The 6671-nt window shown below is 33.6% G+C and overlaps 1 long non-coding RNA gene across 1 annotated transcript; it reads left to right on the top strand.

Annotated features, from left to right (window-relative positions):
* LOC110271132 lies at nt 4933–6671 on the top strand. Its single transcript, XR_002361331.1, has 3 exons — nt 4933–5270; nt 6163–6256; nt 6384–6671. It is a non-coding gene; the product is annotated as an uncharacterized LOC110271132 (long non-coding RNA).

The raw sequence follows: 6671 nt of genomic DNA, 5'->3' as shown, positions 1-6671 counted from the left end.
CAAATGCATTGGGGGAACCTTTCGTAAAGGTATAAGTGTCCGGCCACATCTTGTGAGGGAGGGTCAACAGAATCTCAAATCTCAACTTGGAGCAAGTGGAGCCGACCCACTACATCTACCTAGGGAAATTCGGGAATCAGATAAAGTTTTAAATCACATATCATTCTCAACCAGTAGCAAGTGGGGGTGAACCATTACATCTACCCTAGGAGACTCAAACCAAACCCAGAGCAAGTGGATCATCGCCACTGCATCTACCCAGGTAGGTATATATATCAATCAGAATCACTTTAAATATCAATTTCATTATCATCATCACTTTTCATTATCCATCTCATTATCAATCTCATTCTCAACCTCGTTATCAATTCCATTCCCAACCCCATTATCAATCTCATTCATACATTACTTCACATTTTGTTCATCTTTCTCTAATTCACTAACTCAACTTTGGTTTCATTCTTAACTCCTCTATCTGTAATTTCACCGGTTCTAGACATGTACCAGGGTTTATAAAGATTTAGAAGGCTCGAGGAATGGTTGAGAATTTTAAAAATTCAATTTTTAGAAAAATAGAGTGGTCATGTATGCATGCACATACTCGCGTACGCATGAGTGAAAATTTAACAAAATCGCATATGTGGACCACACCTTCACGTACGTCGAAGGTTTGGGCAGTGGGACTTGCTCGCGTACGCAAGACTTGCGTCGCGTAAGCATGGGTGTTGGCAGTGACCAACTCCCGCGTACGTACGATGAGTTCCGCGTATGCATGGCACATCAGAATGTGAAAAAGCTAATATGCTGTAAAAACTAATTTTTAACCCAAATTTCAAACCTCCATAAATTTTTCACAAAATTTTTTTTTCAACCATTCTTAAACCGTTAGAAAGATCGATAAATAAATATTCATAGAAATCTAGTTTTGTAAAATTTTTCAACTCCGAGGGCCGAGTTACGGCCCCGCTGAAGTTGGCAAAAATGTTTTTTTTTTTTAACCAAAAACAGAATTTATCAACTTTCCAAAGATTCATAAGCCAAAACATTTTTCAACTCAACAAAACTACCCCAAACTACTTCAATCCACTCATTCAAAATAAACCAAAATCAAGACTACTCAATTTGCACATTTTACTCCATTCTTATTCATGATCATCGTTAATCATCACCATTCCTCGATCATACATAATCATTATCCTCTCTCTCAATCTCGAAATCATCATCAAACCTCAATCAAAACCAATTGTCACTATTCACATCTCAATTTCAAGCATAAACCTTTAAATAACTTACCAAACTTACCTCCAATTCAAACACCACACAATTTTTACCATATTCCTTAAAATAACTCTTTTTCTCTCAACTCTTAAGTTTAATTTCATTAAAACCTCAAACTCACTCTCCTATCCCTACACCTTTGGGTTTATACTTAATTTACTATTTTAAAGTCTTGGTTAGTTAATTAAATCTCTTTTCGTTGTTATTAAAAACCAAATAATTTAAAATCACAAATCCACCAAATCATAAAAATCCGATTCTCTTTAAAATCCGTAAAAGTATTTAAAGTTTATCTCTTTTGATAATTAATCCTTAAAAGTATTTAAAGCTTATCTCTTTAAAATCCTTAAAAGTATGTAATTAAGATTAAATAAAGACAATTTGGCAATTATTAAAACACGTAAAAAATATGTTTTATTATTGGGAACATTTAATAGTCTAAATGTTATAGAACTATCGAATTCTTTGCCTTGTTGCTTTTAGGGTTAAGTACGATTTTGGTTCCTAAGGTATAGGACAAAATTTTTTTTGTCCCCAACCTTTTTTTGCATACAAAATCATCGTTAAAGTTTAACTTAGTTTTAAAATCGTCCTTCGGACCAAAATACCCTTCTCCTTTTTCACCAAAAACCTCATTTCTATTCTTCTTCTCTATCACAACAACATCTCTTCTTCTTTTCCTTAACTTCTTCTTCAGCAACAAGAACAATGAAGCATAAACAATCTAATAAACTTATAAAAATAGAAATAGAAGCAGCATCAAAAGCAGAAGAAACAAAAGCAGACATAGAATTGAAAACAGAAGTAGAAGCAGAATTAAAAACAGAAATAGAAACACAAACATAAGTAGAATTTGAAGCATAAAAAATAGAAGCAGAAGAAAGAGAAGCATAAGAAAAATGGATTAACAAAATTAGAAATAAAATCAAAATTGGAAACAATATGATTAACAATGGATTAACAAAATCAGAAACAGAATCAGAATTTGAAACAATAGATTAACAAAATCAAAATCATAATCAGAAACAATGTGATCAACAATGTAATTAACAACATCAGAAACAGAAGCAGAATTGGAACCCTAGGGAGGAGTAGTGGTGCGGAGCAGTCGCTGTCGAGCACCGTGAGGGATACGAGAGAGCGCGAGCGAGAAAGGGCAAATAGGGTGAACAGATCGGAGAAGGAGAAGAGTGACGGAAGTAAATCGTCGGTTCAGAATTTTCACAAAATAATTCCGTTGAAGTATAGATCCAAACCAACAGATAACCCTCAATCAAAGTTTAATTTGTTTGTCACAATGCAAACCAATAAAAACCGAGAGTATTTAAACTTCTGGTCGTCTCTCAAGGAATTGCAGGGAAGTGTGCATAGTATTGGTTATGGAAAAGTATTTTTATGGGTTTTTGGAATGATGAACGGGAAATATAAATTGCAAAAAAGTAAACTAACAACTAAGAAATCAAATTCTAAAAGGCACTCATGGAAAGGATTAAGAGTCAAGGCTTCCTATCTAGATCATTGACCACAACATGGTAATTGCAAAGGGTTAATTCCACTTAGTTTTCTTCTAACATGGAGGGTGAAGTCAAGTGGACATAATTGATCCTAAAACTAACTAACAACCCTAAATTAACAATCAAACTAGACATCAATGATATCAAGGAACCTAAGTCCTCAACTCAAGCCAAGAATGCTAAAATCTACTCTAAAATCCAACCAAGTATTTTATCAAATACTTGGAAGGAATAAAATAAAAGCATCATAAAAGTACAATAACAATAAAATCTAAAGCTACCAAATACAAGATAACAATAATAAAAACTCAATTAAGTAATAATAAATATAGAAACACCAAATTGCATTAATAGGAAATTAAAATTAACAAGAAGTCATGAACCTAAAAGCAATAAAGTAAAGGAAATGACATGTAAACTAAGAGAACCAAGATGTAATAACAAGAAATTGCAAGAAAAACTAAATCAAGACAAAAATTAAAACCTAAATCTAAGAAAAATTTAATCTAATCTATCCTAATTGTAGAGAGAATAGAGAGCTTCTCTCTCTAAAATATAACCTAAAGCATGTTTCTAAACTAAACCTAATTGCTCTCCTATTCATCCTTCTTGAATTTGGCCTCAAATAGCTTCAGAAATGAGTTGGATTGGGCTTTGGTAGGTCCAGAAATCTCCCCCCAGCGTCTTCTTATTAATGAGTCATGTGATCGCATTCGTGCGTACGCATGCCTGACCATGCGTACGCATGGTTGTAAAAAATGAAGTCGTGTGTACACATCAATTCCTGTGCGTACGCATGGATGTAAAAACTGCAGTTGTGCATACACATGAATGCTTGTGCGTACGCATGGCTGTAAAATTCTCCAAACTTGATTTCTTCATGAATTCTTCACTTTTACATAATTTTTCCTCACTCCTTCAATCCATACTTGCCTTCTAAACCTGAAATCACTTCATCAAACGCTCAAGGCATCGAATGGAATTAAAGTGAATTAAAATTAGCAAATTAAGGGTCTAAAAGGCATGTTTTTAATCTTATGCACGATTTAGGAAGAATTCACAAAACCATACTATTTTAGGGAATAAGTGTAGGAAAAGTTGATGAAATCTACTAAATTAGAGCAAATAAATACCATAAAATGTGGATTCGTCAAAGGAGGCCGCTGCCCCATCGCCGAGCTTCTAACGCCGTTACCAAACTGCTGTCATTGATTTCACCAAGAAGAAGGACGACGAAGACAGTGAATTCGGAAGACAGCCATCGCCGAGATTCTAACGCCGTTGCCAAACCATCGCTGTTGAGTTCACCAAGAAGAAGGACGATGAAGACAATGAGTTCGGGAGAGAGGAATTGAGGGAGAAGACCACGTCGGAGTAGGAGCTGCCTCTATTTCCCCTTCTTCTTCTTCTTCCCTTCCGCATTCTTTCTCCCTCTCCTCTGTTTTCTTTTCTTTTTTTTTTCTTTTTTTATTTTATAATTTTTTTATTTAGGAGTAATTTAGAAATAAAATTTAAAATTTTGGTAAAAAGGACGATTTTAAAACCAAGTTAAACCTTAGGAACAATTTTAGTTTGGGTTCTTTCTTTTATACACTGTAGGGGAAGAATGAATTTTCTCTACATATTGATTTGTTATCACAAATATTTGAAAGAAAACAGAAAAAATAATAAACAAGACAACATTTTATGAATGAATGATTGCAAAATGATCTGAAGTAAAGATTTGTTTCCTCCATGAAGAAGGATAGAATAATGAAAATCAACGGTAAGAAGACAAAATGATCTAGAAAATTTGAATTGGACTGAAAAAAAAAATTGTGTAATCATTAAAGGATCAATTGCCGCGTATTCAGGAATACCATATGGAATGTTTGTTTCCTTTTCAATCTTGTTCCCCTTCATGAATTTTAGTTTATTTTTATTTTTATTTGGCCATTTTTTTATTTGATGATTGCTACTGTACGATTATTAATTTATACGTATCGGTACGAGATAAAAAATGGACAAATAAAAATTTGTCACGTGGATTATATTTATCTACATCAATATTTATTTTTTATTTATTTTTTAAAAAATATTATATTACTATATATAATTCTTCAATAACAATTAAAATAAAATTCAAATCATCAAATTATTTAAAAAAAAAAATCAATTAACCTTAAAAATAATTCCAATTTCAAACAAATTTGTTATCGTTTGTTCTTGTTCTTTATCCTAATTCATTGTTCTTGTTCTTTACCCTAACTTACCCAGAAAAATCAATTCTCCCAGTCCTCTTCTCCTTCTTGCTCGTTGGTTGCTTTCCCAACCTGTTTTCGTTGCGTGCTCCCCTGCTTCACGCCATCCGGTTATGGCCCGTGTCCTGCCTTGTTCCGCCTTCGTTGCCCTGCCTCGCACTGGCAGGCTGTCGCCGCCCTCCCTCGTGCCGTTGGACTATCGATGCCTTGCCCGCTACCTTGCCTCACGTCGTCTAAGGTATATTAGCTTTTTTGTTATTGATTCACAAGGTATATTGGCTTCTCTGTAAACACAAAATCTGAATGTTCAGTTTGTGAACATCAATGGATGGGGGTGATAGGGAGATAAACCTTTCACATTGATGTGGTTCTTACAAATTTTGTACTGGGTTGCTTTTGTTCTAATAAGAATGGTATATTTCCTATGCTCGAGTCTTGCAATGTTCAAACTTGAAAAAAGATGACACTCTTAGCATTGAGAATATTTTAGCAAAAGCATTGTTAGATTCACCCAATGAAAAAGAGAATAGAATCACAACAGTTGATCCACTTGCTTCAAACACTTGGGAAAAGGTGCATTTTGATCAATTATTTACCCATTTTCATAAATAGCTTATGTGATTGGAATGAAGTGAGGTTGATACCTAGCAAACTTGTAGCAAAAATTCTACCTTTGCTTTGAACTCGTTTGGCATAGCTAATTTTATGATATGTTATAGTATAAGATAACATTATTTTTCATTATCACTATAATTATAATTATATACCTATGATATCACTACCTCTAGTTTGCTTTGCTATATTTTACTCTTGTTTTCCCAAAAAAAAAATGCAAACAAATTTATACTGTTATTGTCTAGTAAATTAATTTTCCTGCCTCTATTTGTTCATATTTCAATACTGAGTATTATATTCATTAATATATGGTGTGCCATGATAAACTGCAATGCGCTGCCAAAAAATTTTAATTCATTGTTTGAATGTATTGGGAAGCTAATGGGACAGGGCCTGAGCTCTTGTTCGTTTGATGAACTCGTTGATTTAATGGTTTTCCCTTAATTATGCTATATTAGTATATCTTTTATGACAAAATTATAATGCTAATTACCTAATTCCATTTCAATTTCAAGAGGCCAACAAGAGTGGTAACAACTGGTTACCTCTACCATGGGCAATTGTTGCCTTGCTTATTCTGGGATTTAACGAGTTTATGACACTTCTAAGGTGAGTGTTAACTTTATAATGTGCAAATATATAATGTGTTACTGTTAAACTTGTGTTCACGTAAATACCACTCTACTCCATCTACGTAATGTAATTGGTCTAACCCAAGTTTGTTATTCTATGGCAGAAATCCTTTATATTTGATTCTCATTTTTATTGGTTATCTTGTCATTAAAGCCCTAAGCCCTATGGGTGCAACATGAGGTCGCGGGTGATTTTTGCCATGGTGCAGTGAGCATCTCTAGAATGACCATTGATTAGTAGCAAGTTCATTAATCTAATATAGCTAATGACTTTAGTTGCACACACTAATAGCAATTCTGTGCAATTTCATATGACATTTAGTATATAAATTTTAGTATATAGATGCATATGGCTTGTGGAGTCTAACCAAGTTTGCATATGCCTTTTTTTT

This window comes from Arachis ipaensis, chromosome B04, assembly GCF_000816755.2.
Source record: "Arachis ipaensis cultivar K30076 chromosome B04, Araip1.1, whole genome shotgun sequence".
NCBI classification, from domain to species: Eukaryota; Viridiplantae; Streptophyta; class Magnoliopsida; order Fabales; family Fabaceae; genus Arachis; species Arachis ipaensis.
The sequence above is the reverse complement of the archived record's forward strand: the minus strand, read 5'-3'. Positions and strand labels throughout refer to the sequence as shown.